Below are 25,233 nucleotides of genomic sequence, written 5' to 3'. Positions count from 1 at the left end.
AAGTGCGTTTGAATATTTAACGTGTCAGTTATCAACTGACGTTCGGATAATGGGCGACCTGTGCATCTGAGTGTGAGGAGATGGTGATCATGATGAGGTAGGGAGAGGGTGAAACCCGATGTCGGTACATAACTTCCTCTTGCCGAATAACATCAAGGTTTCTGCTCAAGGCTTAACGTCTCCATCAGACAGACAAATCACCATCAACAGGGCCATATGTCCTCACTCCAAATTAACTCTGTGGAGGTTTGGAATTGAGCCCAACCTAGTGATTATAAATTGTGTACCACCACCTTTAGTGAAAGTTTTCTCCGCCAACGAGACTCGAACCAGCTAACCACGGTGTCGGTCCTTAAAATCTTGACACTTTACGGACCATGGTCATCAGGCGGGCACAATGAGACAGGAGGTCTTCTATGGAACCATCATTACGGAGACTCATTCAACATGCACAATTCGAAATAAATGTAGGCCAACGAGTTGCAGCCGATGTGAGTTGCTAATGTGTAACACACGGTAATGGTTACTGCATGCTATAGTTTCTGATATCTACTTACTGGAACGCTTACTGGAACACGTGTGCTGAAGCCGAGTCTAGCCTGCCAAATGACACTTTCTACAGCACCAGGCGCTGCCTTCGCAGGTAAACTTGTTTTTCCAATCCCCGCTTATCGCTCTCGGCACCTACTGCGAACACTTTCCGCCAGAACAATGACGTGGAGAAGTGAAAATCTTACTTACAAGGTGAATAGGGGCAGTCCCCGCTGTTCAGTCAAGGTGATCGTTCGCCGCTCCAATGGTCACTTCCAGCACGCCCATTCTCAAAAAAAAGTGAAATCACGCTTCGGTTTTCGTGTACATTGAACCCAGCTGACTGCGCATTCTAAACAGTTGCACTGGATATTCAACTTCCTATCTGAAATAACTCTTTAAAGATTTCTTTTTCTAATTACGGCGAGACAAACAATTAATAATAAACGAAATCCAGAGAACGATGAACTAGATGCTAGGCCGCTTGTTTCAATAATAATAATAATAATAATAATAATAATAATAATAATAATAATAATAATAATAATAATAATAATAATAATAATAATAATAATAATCATCATCATCATGTCCGACTACTTGTCTGAATGGTCAGCGTAGTGACCTACGGTTCAGAGGACCCCGGGTTCGATTCCCGACTGGGTTGGGGATTTTAATCTTAAAATGGTGAATTCTTTTGGCTGGACTGGACTATAGTTCAACATCTCTGCAACTTATACATCACACATAATAACATTATCATCATAATAAGAAATGGTGCTAAATTTTAGATTAGAGTTTTTTCACTTACAATATAGTTTACTAAACCAAAGTTAGCTGTCTTACAATAATTACGTCGTTCACACGGAAGTCCATAGTGTGCAAAGTGTCTTTCAAAACAGTACATTAAAACAGACTGAATATTATTTTTTTGTTCATCCTTTATGAGTCATTTAGGTGCCAAACTTAAAGCGTTGACCTTCTATAAATGGTCAAATCCGCTTATTTTAATAATTTTAAACTTTTATTTTTGTTCAATCAATTTTGACTTAGGTTTAATGCGTATTACTACAAATTTCTACCTTCGAACAGAGTAAAAATCTAATTCTATCACGGTGTGAGAATTGGCACACTTCAGTGTTTGGATTTCGGTACAGGATACCTAAGGCAGGTTTGTTGTTTACAGAGATATACATTTTCAGTTTATTATTTAAGATTACCAGGAGTTTTAAACATTTACAAAACAATATATGACGAACATAAAAAGCGAACAAAAAATATTGAAAAACTAATAATAACTGCATTCCATAACTGTTTCAACATTAAAGTTTCCATAACCAAACAGTTTTTCTCAAACTGTTGGCTTAAATAGCACATTTTACACCAACTGAACTTTTAATACATTTATTTTATGGATGTCAAAATCATCATCATCATCATCATTTCCTCTTATCCAGTTCATTTCAGGCTGGGACTAATTTGGTTCCTCTCTATATTTTCTCGGTTGTCCCATCCTTCCCCTGCACTCTGAGGCCGAAACCACGTTGTGTTTCTAAGGCTTTTTCGTTTGTTCATTCATTCATTCATTCATTCATCATTATTTACCATACATTTTTACAGTATCTATGGAAGGCTAGGGGAAAAGGACAGGACTCCTACACGTAGTCACTAAATACATTCATCTTGTTCTCGATTTTCCTCGATCTCTATTCCTCTCCAGCTGCAGTTCCAAAATGTATTTTGTAGTAGTTGCTGGAGAGATTATTTCTAAAATGGGACAAACAGGAGAGTAAATTATCACCTATTCATTATCTGTTGTTTATCACTGATATACTAGGCTTTTATGCCCAAGCTACAGTCAAGAAGTGCAACGATAGAAAATCAAATACAATTAAACCGGTACAATTTACTTCAGAGGCTAATAAATAAATTAAAAATAATAAATAAATAAATAAATAAATAAATAAATAAATAAATAAATAAATAAATAAATAAATAAATAAATAAATAAATAAATAAATAAATAAATAAATAAAACCAACCGCAGAGCCTCATCTGATTCTACTTACACATATTACGATCACTTGCGCCACGTTCTGCAGTTTTCTGTCCCGTTTGACCTCCTCTGATTAACTCTACTTTCTGATCACGATTATATGAAGTTACCAAGGTCCACTTGTCCCATGTTCTTACTTTACGATAGTACGGTTCTTCGAAAAGGCACGATTACTATTTATTTTCCTTCGATTATTATTATTATTATTATTATTATTATTATTATTATTATTATTATTATACCGGAGGTACACCTCCGTGCATTTAAACAGAACGCCTTTTAGAAGGCCATCTATAACGTGTACTTCAAGCTGTGTATTGGAAGAAGTTTGAACGTTTATCTTGAGATGTTTCTACTGTCGACTATAAGCGCCCGCCCCCCCCCCCCCCTCTGGTGGGAGGATGGACAGTTAACGCAACCTGTGACAATAAAGTTCGGTGGACGAAGTCAGAACGGTCGATTCGGCAACACAGGAGACACACAACGCTGCACCTGCGTAGCAGCAGGTTATGACCACCTGCTCCCAACGTTGTTCAGTTGAGCACCGTGTGTGTGCCGTGTAAGACCTGTTTGACACAGTGCGTGTTTAGTGCGTTGGTTCTGAACTGCGAACAGGAACATGAACGACCAAATTTCTTGAACTGTATTGTCACTGAGGATGAAACCTGGTGTTTCAGGCACTACCCTGAAACGAAACGGCAAAGCATGGAATGACGTTCTCCGGGATCCCCTCGTCGGAAAAAGGTCAGAGCCGAGAAGTCACGCATCAAAACGATGCTCATCACCTTTTTCGACAGTCAAGGCATTATCCACAAGGAATTTCTAACTGAGGGAACGACGTTGAATGCTGCACTGTACATTGAAATTTTGACCCGTTTCATGAAACGTCTACGCAGGGAACGACCCCATTACGCACAACAAGGTTCATGGTTTTTTTGTCCATGACAACGCTCGCCCACACACAGCCAATATCGTCAAACAGCTCATGACAAAAAACGGGGTGATGCAACTTGAACATCCCCCATACTCGCCAAATCTCAATCCTCCAGACTTCCTCCTATTCCCACAACTCAACCTCGCTTTGAAAGGAAAGAGATTTGACGATATTCCTGACATCCAACGAAACGTGACGAGGCTTTTGAACACCATCCCAAAGGAAGCCTTCCTGCAAAGTTTTCAGGATATGTATCGCCGATCTCAGCAGTGCATAGTTATGGGAGGGGACTATTTCGAACGACAGTAAGGACACTGTCGTGCACTGTTCATCTATGTTGATCGTACAGGACTATTCACCGAACTTTAATGTCACAGGTTGTGTTCAAGAGAATTTTTGTTTTCGTAAGTTTTCTAAACTGAATTGTCTGTAGATTGCTTTTGGTGTTCCTAGGTTACTAGCACTTCTATCTCTTCCCGCCTGCTTAAAATTTTAACCAATCAATAATTTTTTATATTTATTTAATTGACCAATAGAATTTGTGGGTGTGTACGGGGCTTCGGCCCAGAGAATTCTGGAACCTTCCTCTCCGCTATAACAACCGGGACCTTTTGGGCCATGTGATCTTTTCATCGCTCCAATCAAGAGATTTAGAGCGTGTCGGAGGCCCATCGTCGGAAGGCCTACCAGCTTAAGGTAATGGCAAACATCTTTTAATCAGCGATAGTATCAAAAAAGCTAACTTGAGGAGAAGGTTCCAAAATTTAAAATTTTCTCTCCATCTAGTCACCTCCGTGGTATAGGTTTAGCCCCTGTAACTTCGGGCAATAAGCCCACATAGGGTTTAAAGAATTTTGAAGTGAATTTCAAAGGAGTGCAAGGTTTCGCCTCATAACATTTTGATTTACGGCCAATAACTTTAACCTTTTCTTTTCCACTAAGGACATGCAGAATGGGCACTTATTGCCTCTGTTAAAGCTAACTATTTTTATTTAATTTCCTATTTAAATGTAACTTAGCCTGTCGAGCGAGTAAGACAGTGAAAAACTGTTTGTATTTGACCTAATGTAAAATTGAGATTGTGCCTTGGAGAGGCTAGATTGGAATATTATTTGGAGAAAAGTCTCCTAAAAAGGTAATTGTGTGGAGCAAAGACGCTCTTTTGAAGATTTGTAACTTTGGAGCTTCAAGCTCAAACTGTAATTTATTATGTACCCGATCATTTTAGGGTTGTCAAATCATTCTTGTTACTAAAGCTTACGAGCTTATCTTTGTCTATTCAACTGTTATTTGGTATTTTTCATCTAAATTTCATTCAGGAAAAAAAGGGGAAAATAAATAAAATTTAAAATTTTACAATTTTAAATTATACATTGATCATTTCTCTGTACACCCATTCATGGCCGCACCTTCTTACTCCTTTGTAAACCACGGAAAGTCCGGAACAACAACAACAACAACAACAACAATAATAATATATTATTATTATTATTATTATTATATATTATTATTCCTCCTTCGATTAATCATACGGGGGACAGCTAACCGCTAACCTTGTTGCCTTTCCTTCCCCCACCCTTAAACCAATTATCACTACTACTCGTCATCTGTCTAGGTACGGTACTTAGGTAGGGAAGTTACGATGCAGAGTTAAGTTGACGTTTCCTCCTTAGTCAAGGCTGCCATCCAAGCCGTATGCGGAGCTATGATGGTAAGAATGACTGGGATACATTTAAGCCAATGGGTTTTGTACAATTTTGAAAGTGATTTAGCTATACTGTATTAGGTATTTCTAAAACAAGCTTGTAGTTTCACGTGACTGCTGATATCGTGATCATAGCCACCTCCAATTTTACCAGGAATTCCAACTCAGGCATGTGGCAACTATCCCTTTCAAACAAAAGCACGTACGAATGAAATGACAGATATTTGGGCCACAGTTGTCTTGGTGAGAAGTCAGCAATGGCGTCATTCTGCTGCCATGCCCCCTTTTAATTTCGTTCCTTCATTTTCTTAATTTAAACAGATTTGCAATAATTTGCAATTCCGTAGGTACTATATAATTATAATTAGCTCTGACAGAGTAAGCCTTACCGACAAAGAAATTTTAAAAATGATCACACACACACACACACAAAAAATACACTTACACCTGCCTGAAATAATAAACCAAAAATTCACTCTCAAGTGAACGCCATGGTTTACAATTTGTAATAATGCCTTTCACCAAATAGCAGTGACCCATATCTTGTGAACAATCGGGAGAAATCTATCTCAAGGACTCAATTTTATCGTTGCGGAAAGGGGCAAATTAATTCAGCACTAATACGCTTGGAAGGAATGTTCATATCATACATACATATTCATTACAGACTGTTATGCATTTCAGCGTTCAGCCTGCAAGCCTCAGTGAATTAACTAAACACCTCCACAATCCTCTATTTGCAACTAGCTCTGTGGCCTCGTTTAGTTCTACACCTCTTATTCTTAAATCATTAGAAACTGAGTCTAACCATCGTGATCTGGGTCTCCATCTACTCCTATTCTCAATGATCATCATTAGTGTTCTGCCCTACGGCAGGTCTTCACATGGTAGCTCTCCATACAATCCTGTCACCTGCTACCCACTTCGTTTTCTCATAACTGGCATCTATCTTTACACTATCAACCGTCCAGTATCGTCTTCGTCTTCTTTTTGCATTCACCGTTCCTTCAATGGTATCCATCAGTAAACAACCTCTTCTCATCCTATATCCCAAGTCAATTGTGTTTCCTCTTCCTGATTACCCTTACGGCGGGACCAACACCTTTGACAGACCAAAAATGCGATTTTTCAATTTATTATTTTTAACTTAAAAAAATTTAACTATTACTTTATAACAGTGCAACATTTTTTGTTAATATCTCCAATACTTTCGGAGTTATGATAAACAACGTGAAGCACTGTCAACCCCCCCCCCCCACGGCACTTAACGCCCTTGAATGGGCTTTGGCCTGCCCAGCGACCGCTGCTCAGCCCGAAGGCCTGCAGATTACGAGGGGCTGTGTGGTCAGCACGACGCATCCTCTCGGCCGTTATTTTGGGCTGTCGAGACCGGGGCCGCCATCTCACCGTCAGATAGCTCCTCAATTCTAATCATGTAGGCTGAGTGGACCTCGAACCAGCCCTCAGGTCGAGAGAAAAATCCCTGACTTGGCCGGGAATCGAACCCTGGGCCTCCGGGCGAGAGGCAGGCACGCTACTCCTACACCACGGGGCCGGCCCAGTCACCCACGGTAGCTAGAAGAGAGACGGTGTCACGCGCAGCCGGCCAGGAGCGTGTGACGTCAACGGACCGTAGACCGTCTGCCAGGCGCTGTAACCAAATACAGTAGAGACAATACGCGACACTCAGCGAGATATCGAGGGGCAGCTATTAGAGCTCTCTCTAGCGGACTGACCTGAGAACTACTGATTCTGTCATAAGAGCACGTGTATTTGTGTGTGAAGTTTTTGGTGTTATTTAAGCGTTTCCTTGATATCTCCTCTCAACATGAGGGGAAAGGTATGTGCTATGTTTGGCTGCAGTAACTACGAAGTAGAGAAGAATGCGCGGTCTTTCTTCCGTTCCCCTCGTGACAAGAAAATGTAAGTAATATTGTGTTTGCATATATATTCTTCCAGTGACAAAGAGATTTTTATAGTACTTCATAATCTTCTGACCTGCTCGACCCATATTTTAACAGGCTTAAAATATAATACGCATATTATATTGTATAGTGCAGCAGTTAACCTTCAATACCGATGTGTTGTTGTAGATGTGATCTGTGGGTTTGATTTAATTCAGGAAAATCCATATGCATATGAGTGTGGCTGGTTGTGTTCCAAGATACCCCATTTGGAATGCCGTAATGCGTTGTCAAGCACTGAAGAAAATATGGGTGATTTAAGAAATGTACATATTTTGTTGAGATAATATAATGATGTAAATTTGCCTTACCCTAAAATAATGGCAAGTATTGCGTATAGGGAAAGTTTGAATGCTTTTGAGCATAAATTTATAGATTTTCTTTGTTAGTAGGCTTCAAGTTAAAAGGAAAATTGTCCAGCTCTTAAATGTAAATTCATTGAATCATGTGTGTAAGGAATGTGCCGATATTTTTGTTGACAAGTGTTTTAATATGATGATACAATGCTTTTAAATGGGAAAAAAGAACGTGAACGTTCAGGCTGGAATTCTAAAGCTAAAAAAGTAATGCATAAATGAAAGATCAAGCCCTTTCAAAGCAGTCCATTTCACATCTTGATTATATGTCTAATTTCAGTCTTTAAATAATAACCTGTTAAATAATTCTTCATTCATTTATCCAGAATTGCTTTAGCAACTTTGAAGTTAATATCTTAATAACACTGTCTTTCTAGACGTAATTTATTTATCCATTTCCGTATATACATTTCCATTGATATTTGAATTTAGCGCGAATTTTCAGGTCAAGCCACTAGGAGCGCCACTTGCGACTTGTCACCCATTTTAACAAGGCTAAATCCGGAAGTGTCGCGTATTTTCTCTACTGTATTTGCTGTAACTTACTACAAATCAGTGTGCGGATTGTCCAGCTTATCTTCCTTATCACAAATACGTTTACGTTGTAATGTAACCTTTTCACACGAAAACCACTAAGATATTGCCTAAAACTATTATTTTTATTATTTTGTTTGTGTACTTTCGTAAATATTGCCGACCTACTTTAAAACCCGGAATAGTTTAAAAATCATTTTTAAATGCTTCAATACACCGGAAATGTTAGTATTTACAGTTCCCAATTACTTGAAAGAATTTTACGTAAGTACCCTATACACGTATAGATTAAATAAACCAAAGCTTAACAAGCAAGAAATTATATTAACCGAAAAAGTCTAAATGAAATACACAAGATTAAATACTGCATGTTGTTACTTTTCCTGAAAATAGTAAGTACTATACTAACATTATTGCTTTTTTAATTACTAACAAAAATCAATAATAATACAAATAATAATAAATATACCTACATAACAAAAATAACATTACTAGTAATTTAGGCTTACCTTTCAGGACTTAATTTTGTTCATTTTCTTCGATTTCTTTCCGTGCAGCTTCAGCATGCGCACCCGTAGTCCAGCTTTCATTCAATGACCTCATGAGTGCTCTCTTTTTATTCAGTTCTTTCATTCTAATAAATGAACGAGTTCTCACAAAACACATAACAGCGAAGTCGTCGACTTCACTATATTTAGGTCTGATGATATTTATCAGTTCCTTCATCACTCTTGGGCACTTCCTTAGACCATTTCCTTGGAACCTATGAAAATCTAGTTCGCAAACAGTGTCGAACCACTGGGGGGATGGATTCATCAGGCATCCTCTAGACAAAGCCGAGATCCAGTCAGAGTTCCTAAAATTAATGCATTTTCCAGTTTTTCCTCCGTAATTGAAGCTAGTGGTGATTCCTGTTTTTCGTTACTCGGTATGCAATATACCCCGCCAACGTTTTCAATAAGTCCTTATTTTCATTATGTAAGTAATCTTCGAGAGTGTGCTGCTCAGTAAACTGATATATTAATGAGTCAACTATACAATTAAAGTCTTCATACTCTGAATCATAAATTTCCAAGTTAGTTTCGACTGATTCTATGGTGTCATTAGTAACAGCACAATCTACTCGGTCAAGGACATCTACAGTTAATGTTTCACACTCTTTCCTGTTTCAGTTTGCAGTTTTAATTATGTCATATGCACTTTTGCTCAGTAATAGGGACTTTATTCTTTGGGTAACTGCTGTGGGCAGGGGGTGGTCATAAAACAGACCTACGCCCATGATCATAGAAAAATATGACTCTAAAACATCTTGATTACATTTCGACGCTAGTAGATATTGATATCCTTAAGATTTTAGGTTTCGAAATAATCCCTGCAAACTACGGAAAAGGTATTAAGTCAGTCTTTCCAGTAACTGGTGCTGATGAAAACAGGTCGAATATTTTATTCAGGATAACATCCTGTTCCTCTAAACTTGTTCCATAAGCACTTTTGAACTTGTTTGTTGGATGATTAAGGATTCTGTTATTAAGAACATCAAATCCATCATTAACAGTTTCAACAAATTGTACTTCATGTTCATTCCCAGGAAAAAATATACGATATAGCCTTAGCCACAGTGCCAGAAAGAAGTTCAGCAGATTTTCTTACGTTTTGTCGTTCACTGCCAGTTACTAGTAAATGTTGTTCGGTTATTTTATGAGTGAATTTTAACTCCCCAATTTTCTGGTACTGGACTAAGTATACAAAGATGCCTTTTCTAACCGTTTTTCCAGATGCAAGCGTTTATCCTTGATCTAACAGATGGTTTCTTATTAACTTCAGGATGTGAGGGACGTCACAAAACGCCCAAATCACACGTACATCAGTACATGGATTTTTTATGGAAGATTCCTCTGGACTTATTCCCAGGTCGATGTTTAACTCTCGGTTGGAATCACCCATATCACTCACAAAAGCCCTTAGGCGAAATCACGTTTCCTCACCAAGTTTTACCGTTTCATAAAATAAATCGGTAGTGACGGGCTGGTCGAACTGATAGGAAACAGGCTGTTTCCATTTACCAGTTAGACTTCTTATTACTGTATAATAACCTGCACACTTACATGAGGCCCCCTAAATATATCTTCGACACTATCGTAGCATATTTCAGATTTAACTTTCATCTCGTCAAAGCTCATCACTACATTTCTTTTAAAATTATCATTCATAATATTTGCTTGACCCTTTAGTAGGTTAAAACTGATATCAAAAAACCCAGGTGGAGTTGAAAATTGTGACAACCGCTTTGTTATTGTTGTTTCACTAGGAAGGGGATATTTTAGAGTTTCCCTGACATATGACATATGGAGAGACACCGAATTGTATCTGCTTTGACTACATCTTCGGGTGACCAGTTTGTGCACTTCCCCTATATTAAACATTACTTTTGACATTTAGAAAAAAAAATTCTTATAGTTCTTTAAAATTGCCACCAAATTCGCTATTTTGGCTTGGGCTCGTTTTAACTTAGTTCTTCAGTAAGTAATTTTATTCTTTCTTTTAATTCTTCATTTTCGACCAGCACACAAGCTAGTTCACACTTCAAGGGCAAGTTGTCTTTCTTTTGGCGTAACTGTTCGTTAATTTGTCCTTCCTGAGAAAGGTCATCAAGCTCACTTGATTTCTCTACAGATTTGCTTATTAGCGATTCTAGAACTTTTTAACAATCCCGCCTTTCGGCGCGTGTATTTCTCTCTGAATTGTCTATTGATGCAGAAAACGTGCGAATGTTTTGGGAAGAGACTGTTCCTTTTTTCAACAAGCGCTTAGGGAGAAGGCCTAACAGTTCAGATTGTAAATCTCTCTCAAAATCAGAGGACAGAAAATGTTCGGAGCATATACGTGCGATTTTAGAGTTAAAATCATCTTTTCTTTTACAAAAATGTACCCATTGTTTGTGTAGAATTGGGTCTTTTGGGAATCTACCAAAGGAAAACTTACGATTCGTTGCGTTGTTGAGATGGTTTGTACAGCCTGCAACCGCACAGCCCGGCATTTTAACAGCGCAAACACGGCATATACACTGGAATTCACTTCACTCACTAACGACTAGCACAAGTTCACGACTTTCAAAACATTCGCAAGCCTCGAAAGTAATTAGATAATTAAAGAAACAATATGCAGCCCGCAGACGAACAACAATGCACCGAACTTCACTGCTTGAGTGAAATCACTGACACCAAAGATATTATAGACTGATATTAGCGCGCCAAACAACGCGTAGTGTAACGGGAGGGACGTCACGACCACAGCAGTCAATCCACTGCGCATCCGTCTCGTGAAATAAATCGGTAGTGACGGGCTGGTCGAACTGATAGGAAACAGGCTGTTTCCATTTACCAGTTAGACTTCTTATTACTGTATAATAACCTGCACACTTACATGAGGACCCCTAAATATATCTTCGACACTATCGTAGCATATTTCAGATTTAACTTTCATCTCGTCAAAGCTCATCACTACATTTCTTTTAAAATTATCATTCATAATATTTGCTTGACCCTTTAGTAGGTTAAAACTGATATCAAAAAACCCAGGTGGAGTTGAAAATTGTGACAACCGCTTTGTTATTGTTGTTTCACTAGGAAGGGGATATTTTAGAGTTTCCCTGACATATGACATATGGAGAGACACCGAATTGTATCTGCTTTGACTACATCTTCGGGTGACCAGTTTGTGCACTTCCCCTATATTAAACATTACTTTTGACATTTAGAAAAAAAAATTCTTATAGTTCTTTAAAATTGCCACCAAATTCGCTATTTTGGCTTGGGCTCGTTTTAACTTAGTTCTTCAGTAAGTAATTTTATTCTTTCTTTTAATTCTTCATTTTCGACCAGCACGCAAGCTAGTTCACACTTCAAGGGCAAGTTGTCTTTCTTTTGGCGTAACTGTTCGTTAATTTGTCCTTCCTGAGAAAGGTCATCAAGCTCACTTGATTTCTCTACAGATTTGCTTATTAGCGATTCTAGAACTTTTTAACAATCCCGCCTTTCGGCGCGTGTATTTCTCTCTGAATTGTCTATTGATGCAGAAAACGTGCGAATGTTTTGGGAAGAGACTGTTCCTTTTTTCAACAAGCGCTTAGGGAGAAGGCCTAACAGTTCAGATTGTAAATCTCTCTCAAAATCAGAGGACAGAAAATGTTCGGAGCATATACGTGCGATTTTAGAGTTAAAATCATCTTTTCTTTTACAAAAATGTACCCATTGTTTGTGTAGAATTGGGTCTTTTGGGAATCTACCAAAGGAAAACTTACGATTCGTTGCGTTGTTGAGATGGTTTGTACAGCCTGCAACCGCACAGCCCGGCATTTTAACAGCGCAAACACGGCATATACACTGGAATTCACTTCACTCACTAACGACTAGCACAAGTTCACGACTTTCAAAACATTCGCAAGCCTCGAAAGTAATTAGATAATTAAAGAAACAATATGCAGCCCGCAGACGAACAACAATGCACCGAACTTCACTGCTTGAGTGAAATCACTGACACCAAAGATATTATAGACTGATATTAGCGCGCCAAACAACGCGTAGTGTAACGGGAGGGACGTCACGACCACAGCAGTCAATCCACTGCGCATCCGTCTCGTGAAATAAATCGGTAGTGACGGGCTGGTCGAACTGATAGGAAACAGGCTGTTTCCATTTACCAGTTAGACTTCTTATTACTGTATAATAACCTGCACACTTACATGAGGACCCCTAAATATATCTTCGACACTATCGTAGCATATTTCAGATTTAACTTTCATCTCGTCAAAGCTCATCACTACATTTCTTTTAAAATTATCATTCATAATATTTGCTTGACCCTTTAGTAGGTTAAAACTGATATCAAAAAACCCAGGTGGAGTTGAAAATTGTGACAACCGCTTTGTTATTGTTGTTTCACTAGGAAGGGGATATTTTAGAGTTTCCCTGACATATGACATATGGAGAGACACCGAATTGTATCTGCTTTGACTACATCTTCGGGTGACCAGTTTGTGCACTTCCCCTATATTAAACATTACTTTTGACATTTAGAAAAAAAAATTCTTATAGTTCTTTAAAATTGCCACCAAATTCGCTATTTTGGCTTGGGCTCGTTTTAACTTAGTTCTTCAGTAAGTAATTTTATTCTTTCTTTTAATTCTTCATTTTCGACCAGCACGCAAGCTAGTTCACACTTCAAGGGCAAGTTGTCTTTCTTTTGGCGTAACTGTTCGTTAATTTGTCCTTCCTGAGAAAGGTCATCAAGCTCACTTGATTTCTCTACAGATTTGCTTATTAGCGATTCTAGAACTTTTTAACAATCCCGCCTTTCGGCGCGTGTATTTCTCTCTGAATTGTCTATTGATGCAGAAAACGTGCGAATGTTTTGGGAAGAGACTGTTCCTTTTTTCAACAAGCGCTTAGGGAGAAGGCCTAACAGTTCAGATTGTAAATCTCTCTCAAAATCAGAGGACAGAAAATGTTCGGAGCATATACGTGCGATTTTAGAGTTAAAATCATCTTTTCTTTTACAAAAATGTACCCATTGTTTGTGTAGAATTGGGTCTTTTGGGAATCTACCAAAGGAAAACTTACGATTCGTTGCGTTGTTGAGATGTTTTGTACAGCCTGCAACCGCACAGCCCGGCATTTTAACAGCGCAAACACGGCATATACACTGGAATTCACTTCACTCACTAACGACTAGCACAAGTTCACGACTTTCAAAACATTCGCAAGCCTCGAAAGTAATTAGATAATTAAAGAAACAATATGCAGCCCGCAGACGAACAACAATGCACCGAACTTCACTGCTTGAGTGAAATCACTGACACCAAAGATATTATAGACTGATATTAGCGCGCCAAACAACGCGTAGTGTAACGGGAGGGACGTCACGACCACAGCAGTCAATCCACTGCGCATCCGTCTCGTGAACACCTACCGTCTCTCTTCTAGCTACCGTGCTGTCACCCAAGCAAGCCCTTTATCGGCAAGTTTGTTGCTCTTTTCCCGAAACTCTTGTTTTTCAGAACCGTTTCTCTGATAACTCTGGAAGTTTTTAAGATATTAAGATGAAATTTTACATGCATGAACATATCATATAGAAGAAGATATACTAGAATTTGAGCTAGCTTCATTGGTTAAGTTTAAAACAAACATTTTCAAATGGAAATTAATGAAAAATTGACTACTTGAAAATAACTCCATGAAAAAAATATACTTGATGAACTTATTGTGGTACATGTTGTAGCTATAACATTAGCAATCATAATAAAAAAATCATAGAAAAATAGTCATGTGTTTGGAAATTATTAGGGAAACGGCAAAATAGTGGCCGTGAAACACCGCCATTTTGAGTATATAATGGCGTAGGTTTATATGATTTCTAAATATGTAGGCATATTATTAAATATTTTGTTTGTCATATAAATTTCCTTTTAGTATCCATTTCCATTGCTGCAAAAAATGTTTAATAAACCTCATTTTTCTATGTTCAAAGCTGTAGGTCCCCCCCTTAATATTTCTCTCTCTTCCCCCCTCTTCACAGCACCTACTCATTTCTCACTTTATCCATTTTATCCCCCAAATCCACATCTCAAATGCTTCCAGTCTTCTTCTTTTCTCAGTGTCCACATCTCAGCTCCGTATAATGCCACACTTGCACTAAACACTACAGATCTACGATTATACCGGAAGCTGTGGAAATACTTAAAAGTCCTAACAAATTCAACAGGGATACAGGCTATCAATTACGTAATACGTGGTTGCCAGCCATTAAGGATTTACGTAGGTAGTTCTCTTCCCAGCCTGTAGCCATTTCTTGATGGATGCAGTACTTTTGTATTCGTCTCTTGGCACAGGCCAGAGCAAAGTGTAGCTTCCACTGAAGTCCCAGTCTCATTCATGGCTGTGACAATATGGAAGTTGCTGGGGTATGAGTGGTGCTGAATAATGACATTCGTAGCACAAATAGTGTCTGAATGTTATGAAAGGTGTTGCTCATACGGTCAGTCGTGCTGCAGTGGCTCATTCTGGCGCAGTGAGGAAAGCAATGGCAAACTACCTCACTCCTCATCTTGCCTAGTACGCCTCATTTGGGCTTTGCCATTGGTTTTTGCTGTTTCCCTATAACTGCATAGCCTTTGGTGGTGCTATTTGAGGATCCAACCAGCCTCTGGGCTGATGACCTAACAAACAGACAGACAGACAGACAGACAGACAGACAGACAGACAGACAGACAGACAGACAGACAGACAGACAGACAGACAGACAGACAGACAGACAGACAGACAGACAGACAGACAGTTCTCTTCCCTGCCCTTTCTATTTTGGTATTTCGTTTCGGTGTTTTCCAAATTAACGTTCGTCAACTACAGATGGCTCATTCCGAGCTATGTGTTATATGTTAAATGTCATATTTTCACCGGTTAATTCCCTCTACCCCTCCCACACCGTCTCACATCATTACCAACCTTTGATTTTCCGCATACTTTCTTTCAATTCTTCAGCTCTGAACTATTCTATCCTGGTGTCTTTCGTTTCTATTTATTTTTTACCACATACGTCCCTGATTCGTCTATATCCTCTTTGTCATTTCTCAACGGGTGACGAATGAGCGTAACACTACATCTCCAAAGGTAAATCATTCTTAGATTCAAACCTTCGTTATTGTCGAAGACTAAGTCTTCCTCGTGGACAGTCGAGATTTTCTTCTGAAGACGCGGAGCAAGTTCTCTGCAAAACTTAAAGCGTTTTAGCTTGTTTTCTTGACAAGGCATAAGCCCAAAAGCCTATATCATGTCTACAACATCCCTATCATCACTGAGGCTAAAGTCTCAATCACTTGGAATATCTTCCAAAATTTCCTCTATTGCCGAATTCTCTAAACCACGAGACATTGTAATTACACTCGATATCAAAGTAGAATGCGGTCCTAGTTCAAACCAAACACACCGCCTTTAGTAGCACGGTGGTCAGCAACACTAACCACTTATGGCACAACAAAAGTCACTCAATCAAATATTTACAAATTTACCACACGATATCGCCTATAAAAATGTCTTAAAAACACCGTGGCAAAGTTTCAAGAGTTTACGTATTTATTTAATTATTTATTTGGGAAGCAAATACAGCGAAAAACCGAATTACAGAGTTCCACACAGAAAAATATTTTACAATGGAGTAGCACAACGCAAACATAAAAAATAAGTGAAAGAACAATGAAGAAAAATCATCTGACAAAAGTAACGGAAGAAAATTAAAAAAAAACTGTCGAGACACAACAATTAACAATAAAACATAAAGGCAAAAGAAAAGAACGAGGAAAATTAAAGACTGAAAGTAAAAGGAAGAAAAGAACTTATAGCTAGGCATAGTAAGATATATACACATATGATATATAAGTAATGGCATAGTACAGTAATAAAGGGGTCCATTGTTGGATGCGCTAGCGAGTGGTTGACTGTTCCATGAGCTCTGTGTTATCTCAGTGATAAAGTAGGTAGTTAATAATTGTAGAAATTTACCAAATTTTGTGTGTGTGTGTGTGTGTGTGTGTGTGAGAGAGAGAGAGAGAGATACATTTAGTTCAACAAATAACTGTGTTTAGTGTTCGCAGTAATCTGCGATTAGTGGTATTTATTTACAGTTTTCATACTGAGTAGTTCCGTAGGCGTTCGCTAGATTACAACCTGTAATTTAGGTCTGCGTGAAAGAAGATATATCTCTTTCTTTTTGATAGTATTATTAAAATATCAATAGGTTTGTTGATAAAATACTTACAAAGACGGGATATTAAAAAGAGTCGTAACTTCGTCAGCGGTTATATCTATTAGTGCAGGCATTTGACAGCGTACCGTATTTCAAATAGCAGTTCAACGGTCCCACCTATCACGAAGGTAATAACTCTTTTAATAACGCGATGCTGTTGTAAATTTTGTTTAAAGAAAGGATTTCAACAGAATAGACAGTATTTTACTGGCGAAATAGTTAACAGTCGTAATTTTTATTGATTATTGTCGCTCTTATTCAAATATTGGCATTGTTGGCTACAGTTGTGAACAAAGCGTGTAGTGTATCAAGAAAATATAAATAAAATCAGCTGATTCTTGTATTCCGATCATTTGTAGTTCTGAGTAGGCAGTTAAAGTATCCGTAATTTATATTTCACGTCCTCGACATTTCAGTATTTATGAGCGGTTAGCTAATAATCAAGTTCCTACATTCCAATAATTGCAATTCAAGTCCCTGGCGTAGTTTAGACAGAAATACTTTTGAGAAATTATTGTAAACAACCTCATATTTTTCAGCATTTAAGGACACTTTTATTCTCCATCCCGCGGAGTAGGAAAAATAATAGTAATCCACCATCTGTAAAGATCACATAACCGCATTTCAGTCGAGAATTGTAGTGTAGATACGGTATATTAGTATCTTGCCTGTTATATTTGTGTGTATTTTTGTGCAAACGGCAGGTTTCATTTCTATTGCAGCATAGTAGGACAAAGTAGTACTAACATTAATCTGTATACGTGTTTAACTTTGTTGGTAATCTTTGAGTACCTACCGGTAGTTCTTGCGAATATCTAAATTTAGGCTTAATTAGAATTTCCATTTCTATTTGTGCTTAGTAAGAAGCTAGGATACGTCTGAACGTAGTTTTAACATTGTTGTAGTATAGTATTGTAACTTATTAGAAATTAGAGTACCTATTCTATAATTTTGAGTAGTTTTGCGAATTTCGAACTTTAATGGTAATTTTATTTTCTGTTTTTGCTTGGTAATAACCTGTTGTAATTATTCGAATACGTCTGAACGTAGTTTAAAATTATTGTGGTGTATTGTAGTATCTGCACTTAGTCTGAACGTAGTTTAACATTATTGTAGTGTATTATAGCATCTTATTAGAAAGTAGTGTGTTTAGTCTATTACTGTGAAATATTTGTGTAGTATAGTGCCGTTTCTGTGGTATCTGTAGTAACTTTCTTACTAGAATTCTGTTGTTGTAATTAGGGTAGACTTAACTGCAGTTAAGAATTGTGTAATTCTTGTGTATTATTCTCTGTTTCCAGTAATTAACAGCAATTTTCATCGTGTTAGCATGTTGTAGGAATAAAAATAGTACAATTAACTAGTATTGTAGTGTAGTAGTAGCCTATATTAATTAACTTACTGTCGTGTGATCTTTGTGAACTAACCTAGACAATATTTCTTTCCTTTCATTTTTATTTTGCACAGAATAAGTTATCCTATTTTTTCCTTTTCTTTTATATTGTTTAGTAAAAAATGGCTAAGCAGTGCGAGTGTAGGAACTGTGGGAGTGGCCAGGCATTAAGGAGTATGAGGGAGGAGTTGGAGAGCTTGAGGGAGATAATTAGGATTCTCTCAGATGACAGGAAGGAATGTAGGCCTCCAAACAATGTTTATTGAAGTGTAACGGTGAACTTATTTTAAACTGATTTTATGCAACAATATACATATGTAGTAGACCTAATGAAATAGTTACATTTGCAGCATACTAATATACCGTTACGTGTCGGTACTTCTTGGAACGGACTAGTGAGTCATCCGACCGGGGAGCTCCATGCCGGCCTGGGGGGCATGGCTGGCATTTCCGAGCATTGTTCTCGTCGGCTAACTTACCTAGAAGTTTCTTGGAAATGCAACGAGAATATTCTGACTCTGACCACATCGCGAATATTTTGGTGCACATCGCCCGAGCTAGAGAAAGGAAGACTAGCCGCGGACAGTCATTTGATGCTGGACTCGAGTCAGTGTGGTACTCCGTGAGGCAGTCAGTGAAAAACTCAATGTGCTGTTGTTCGGTGGCTAGGTTGAGGGCGACAGAGGTGTTTGTTGTCCCGCCGAGGTTTGAACGAGGAGTGGTGTCTGAGTGTCCAGTGAGTAGCTGGGCTGAAGACGAAATGCGGAAGGGCAGACTACGTACTACCTAAGAGTAGTGTGTGTGTGTGTGTGTGTGTGTACTTCTGAACACGGAGGACCGCCGTGAGTCAGCGATCGAAGCAGTTATCGTGCACGTGAGGGTAATTGGACCTGTGTAAATATTCGCTGTTGTGAGTATCGTCCTGCTGTTGAATAGCTGAATTAGTGTAGAGCTGTTGCTGTTTAGTTGTTCACTTTATGTGACTACGTGAATTACTGGACTGTCTCTAGAGTCGAACCAAAGAACAGTCATCGTGTGTTGCGTGTACCGCAGCCCTGTGTTCAAAACTAGATGACTGCAACGTACCTGCGGTGTGCGGTGACTGGAATTGGAGAAGCACAAGTGAAAGGCCTGTCAAATAGGATTAGAGCTTCCTTCAGGTAAAGACTGTCTGGCTGGAGTCCTACTGTGAGAGACTTGTATATAGCAATTAGTGGTGTGTGGCGTTCATGGTTGAATACACTTTAGTGTGTGTGTTTGTACATTTATTGGGTCATCCTGAAATATAAATTAGAGTAATAAAATGGGGCGTGTACATATAGCTGCGTAGAGGTACATATGCTTTAGGCCTTACCTAACCTTCTGAAAACGACTAAATAGGTAGGAACTGCACCTAGGTTCATCAATAACTCCACTGATTCTAAAAGTAACTAACTATATTCTGAATAACATCCGTACATGAGCACCTCATCAACACACCAAAATATACATAAAATACACTCACAAAATATAGCTGGAAGACTCAATAATTACTAGAACAACAACAACAAAAACAATGAAAACAGCGGGAAAACAAAAGCGGCCTCAAACTTACAGGTCAATTGCCTTACTCAGTGTCACCTATAAATTACTTGAAAGGCTCTTACTGAATAGAATTGCTCCTACAATTGAGCATGTAATCCCGTCGAACAAGCTGGATTCCGCCCAAAACGTGATTACTCTGATCGAGTCCTTGCCTTAACTACGTTTCTAGAAACTGGCTTTGGGATGAAAGTTAAGAGCGTCTCTGCCTTTCTGGATCTCTCAGCGGCGTATGGCACCGTCTTGAGGAAAGGACTTCTTTTCAAATCCATAAAGACTTATTTCTTGTCACAAAACAGCCACTCTTATGAACAATATGTTGTGCAACAAGCTATTCCAAGTTCACAGTGAAAATGCCAGAAGCAGGTTCCATTTACTCAATAATGGTCTACCACAGGGACTGTTTTATCCCCTATACTATTTAACTTGTACATTCACGATCTGCCAGAAACGGTACCTCGGAAGTTCATCTATGCAGACGATATAAACCTTACAGTCCAGAGTACCTCCTTTGATGAAGCAGAGAATATTTTGAATGAAGATCTTCAGAAACTGGATATTTATTTCAGAAAGTGGCGACTTCGACCAATTCCTTCCAAATCTGCAGTAACCACATTTCACCTTAGCAACTTGCAGGCAAAATACCAACCTAGAGTGACCAATATTTGAAATACAACAGCTGTCCTAAGTACTTAGGAGTGATATTGGACAGAGCACTGACTTACAGCCATCATATTAAAAAAAACGGCTGCAAAACTAAAAAGCCGTAATACCTACTCAGTATGTTGCCACTGATGCTTTCACGGCCCGTACTAATAGACATGATAATGCTTTTGGGCTTACGCCGTGTCAACAAAATAAGGTGAAATTCTTTACGTTTCGCAGAGAACTTTGCTCAGCGTCATCAGAAGAAAATCTCGACTGTTCACGAGAAAGGCTTCCTTGAGAAGCAAAGTTCTCTGCGAAACGTAAAGAATTTCACCTTTTTTTCTTGACACGGAGTAAGTCCAAAAGCCTATATCATGTCTATATCCTAATCAGTATATTAGCCGGACATCATGGGGCGCTGATGCCAACACTCTCATGACTACTGCTTTGGCTGTCGTATACTCTCCAGCTGAATACTGTCTAGGAATATGGTTGAACAGCTCCCATTGCCAACTGATTGATATCCAACTCCGTCAGACAATGAAGATAATCTCTGGCACTCTTCACTGCACTCCATTTCAGTGGCTACCCGTACTGAGTAACATCGTTCCCCCTCACATATGGAGACATCAAGCTCTCGTCTGCCTGTGGCGTAAATAATGAAGAATGACGTTCACCCAATCCACTAACACGTCAACCGAATCACTACATCCAGGCTGAAATCACGAAAACCAGCCTACAAGACGGTTATAAAACTTACGTCAACTCGGTTTGGTCCCCAAAATATACGAAAGGATGAGTGGTCTAAATCTCCACCTCGTGGTCGGATTGAAATCCATGACCCCACCATAAAACTAACTGGATTTCATCTCCCTCGGGCTATTTGGTCACGACTGAACAGAATTCGATGTGGCACTGCCCGAACCGGTGCAACCTTACATCAGTGGCGCTGCGTAGACTCGCATCGTTGTAACTGTGGATATGTAGTGCAAACCATCAAGCATATCGTACAGGAGTGCTCTCTTACATATGTATCCTGGGTCCTTGGAAGATCTTTATGCAGCCAATCCAGAAGCAATTGAATGGATTAAATATCCACCAATCCATATTTAAAGTTATTTTCCTTTTGGTCCTAATGCTGTAAATTGTAGCCTATTTAATGTATATATTATTTTATTCTTACTGTCTTGTATGCATCATACGCTAATAATAATAATAATAATAATAATAATAATAATAATAATAATAATAATAATAATAATAATAATAATAATAATAATAATGCCGTCATCGGAGGGCCGGCGGCCCGAATGCCCTGGTTCGATCCCCGGTACTGCCAGAGATTTAAGAATGGCCGGAGGGCTGGTATGAAGTTAAAATGACACATGTGAACTCACCTCCACTGGGGGTGTGTCTAAAGAGAGCTTTACCACCTCGGGACAAGGACACGAGGTTTGCCCGGCTCCATGACATGCTACCCTTTGATCCAAGGAGTCTCGGGTTCGATTCCTGGCCGGATCGGAGATTTTAACCTTCATTGGTTAATTCTTCTGGTTCGGGGTTGAGTGTTTGTGTCGTCTTCAGCATTAGAATTCAACCCATCCTGACAGACGCGGAGGTCGCCTATACAACATCATCGAAAAACCTACACCAGACCTCTCCGGAGGCTATACGCCATTATTATTATTATTATTATTATTATTATTATTATTATTATTATTATTATTATTATTATTATTATTAATGGGAAACCAGTCTCTATTAACGCTAATCAAAGGGAATGTGGAAGATGCCCGACCTTCGAAGAAAGAAGGCATCTACAAAATAAAGGGAGGGTACACGAAGAGGGCTAACTTTAAAGACTCCCTAGGCTTTGCAAACCTAATACAGTCGATCGGAAGAGAACAAATGTTGACCAAGGGCGGTCGAATATGGAAGATGAACGTGAGGAGCCTAACACAAGTGGAAGAAATGCCAGACTCAGCTAGGGGAATCGTGGTTGCAAACACACGCTCCCAAACTGAGAGGATACCGTGGGTATATTCTACCACCCCATCCACAGGGTTCTTTTACTGCTTTTACAGCGTCCCCTTCAGGAATAATTCTAACCCCCCTCCGACCCCGAAAATATTTATGGGTACGTACTTGGTTCCTGTGATTCTTCCACATACTTTAGTTAGGCCTACTTAAATTTAAGCACCATATTTCACAAACGGGGCCTCCGTGGCTCAGGTGGCAGCACGTCGGTCTCTCACCGCTGGGTTCCGTGGTTCAAATCCCGGTCAATCCATGTGAGATTTTGTGCTGGACAAAGCGGAGGCGAGACAGGTTTTTCTCCGGGTACTCCGGTTTTCCCTATCACCTTTCATTCCAGCAACACTCTCCAATATCATTTTATTTCATCTGTCAATCATTAATAATCGCCCCAGAGGAGTGCGACAGGTTTCGGCAGCCAGCACAATTCCCATCCTCGCCGCTAGATGGGGACTTCATTCATTCCATTCTACAGTGACTCTATAGAGTCACTGTTTTCCATTCCTTGTCCGGTCGAATGAACTGGAAACAGGCTGTGGATTTTCATCATTTCATTTCACAAACGTGGTCAGGTCTATCAGGATGCTATTTTACACACATACTTTAAACATTAAGTATAGCATTAGGAACTGGAATAATATATCAGTAGAAACTAAGGGGGGCTTGAATAGCTCAGTGGCTTCCCACCCAAAACGCTGAGGTTCGGATCCTAGGTCGAGATTTACATCTCAAGAATAATGCGGTGTCAGGAAGGATTACCATTTTGTTTCACGTCGCACCGACACAGATAGGTCTTATGGCGACGACGGGATGGGAAAGGCCTAGGAATGGGAAGCGGCCGTGGCCTTAATTAAGGTACAGCCTGGTGTGAAAATGGGAAACCACGGGAAACCATCTTCAGGGTGCCGACAGTGGGGTTCGAACCCACTATCTCAAGGATGCAAGCTCACAGCTACGCGCCCCTAGCCGCAGGGCCAATTCGCCCGGTGTCAGGAAGGACATCCTGTCTTAAATCCCGGCCACAACAAAAACAAGCCTGGGTGGCTCTAGCGACCCTAGAAACAAGTGAGATAAGCTGAAGAAAATATCAGAAGGAATTGAGAAATTATACCGTATGTTAATTTTCACGAAATATTTCATAAAACACTGAAGACATTTAAAAAATCTTATCCAAGATGCTCCTGAAAAAAGGGATTATAAATAGTTTTCATAATGCATCTTATTAAATAGTTTGTTTACCATAAATTATATACCCATCATGGTAGTACTAGTTCCTAAGAATAATGTATTTAAATTATTGTAAGAAGATCAAAATGTAATTAATGGTGGTAGTTAATGTCTTAAGAGGAAAAACAACTGGGCAACTACCTTCTCTGGAACTAATGAGCAGTAGGCCTACATTAAAATAAGTCAAAGAAACTTTCAATATAGTATAACCAAGTGCACTATCGCAATCTACAGACTTTACACAACACGTTGAGGTATTGTGACGTAGTTGGCTTCGATCGCGTGAGCAAAGTAGTTGTTACAGCTGGCAATAATGTTTCGTTTTGGCAACGAGATGTCATTGAATTCTTGCAGCTGTAATTTACCACAGACTGCAGCGTGCATATGGAGATGTGTGCATGGACGTTCGCAGTGTTATGAGATGGGTGAATCATTTTAAATATAGAAAATTAAACATCCAACAACCACGATGTAAAAAAAGGATTATAGAAAATATGAAAACTTCTAGCACCAAAGACTACTGTTGGAAGATATACAATATATTAAAAGAATTTGCGGATAAGACCCTGGTTCCTTTGACTAACGGTATTAATGATAATATTGAGGCAGGTTACATTCTGGATCAACTGAAAGTGTAATAATGTTATTGGTTTTACGTCTCAAGAACTAATTTTACGTGTTTCGGAGACGTTGAGGGGCCGGAATTGTACCCGACGACAGTTCTTACGAGGATGGCGTATTTTAGCACCTTCAAATACCATCGAACTGAGCAAGAATCGAGCCCGCGAATTTGAGCTCAGAAAGTCAATGTTCTACCGTTTGACCTACTTAACCCGCCTACTGAAAGTTTTAGTGGTTATTCCAATATAATTACATATGAAAAAGTTAATAGATCCAACTGCGGGTGTAATCAACCAGTCTGTATACACCAATCATTTCGAAAGTCGTTGAATATGTGTACGAATATGCATATGTGTATTGTATTGGCAACGACCTCTTATCACGGTCTACGTGCGGGTTTATTCGTGATAATACAATTAATGCGTTCGATTATTGTTACATTTGTAATAAATAACCGTGACGAGGGAAATTTCACCCAGGATATTCAGTGTGATCTCAGTAAGAGATTTGATTGTAATTAACATGGTGTTCTAGTTGCCAAACTACAGTAGCTTTTTATGGATTTTATTGTAGAGAATTTCAAGTTGTCAGATCATACTTATCAAATCAAAGCCAGTACGCTGATGTCCATGTAAGAATTTCATACGAATATCTGGTGAAGTAAGGATTTCCAAGCACCTACATTAGGACCATTTGTTTTATTATTATTATTATTATTATTAAATAATAATAATAATAATAATAATAATAATAATAATAATAATAAATAATAATAAATAATAATAATAATAATAATAATAATAATAATAATAATAATAATAATAATAATAATAATAATAATAATAATAAAGGA

The 25,233-nt window shown here is 38.8% G+C and overlaps 1 protein-coding gene across 3 annotated transcripts in view; it reads right to left on the bottom strand.

Annotated features, from left to right (window-relative positions):
* LOC136866257 (high affinity copper uptake protein 1) overlaps positions 1-25,233 on the bottom strand; it is a 216,937-nt gene that overhangs the window by 171,927 nt on the left and 19,777 nt on the right. Inside the window, exon 1 of one of the 3 annotated variants that reach the window (XM_067143056.2) lies at positions 558-677. The exons of the other annotated variants lie outside the window; for them this stretch is intronic. The gene's annotated coding sequence lies outside the window, so the exon portion shown is untranslated. Of the gene's footprint in view, positions 1-557; positions 678-25,233 lie in introns of those variants that run through there. 3 annotated transcript variants of the gene reach the window in all.

The sequence above is a fragment of the Anabrus simplex genome, chromosome 3, assembly GCF_040414725.1.
Source record: "Anabrus simplex isolate iqAnaSimp1 chromosome 3, ASM4041472v1, whole genome shotgun sequence".
Taxonomy (NCBI): Eukaryota; Metazoa; Arthropoda; class Insecta; order Orthoptera; family Tettigoniidae; genus Anabrus; species Anabrus simplex.
The sequence above is the reverse complement of the archived record's forward strand: the minus strand, read 5'-3'. Positions and strand labels throughout refer to the sequence as shown.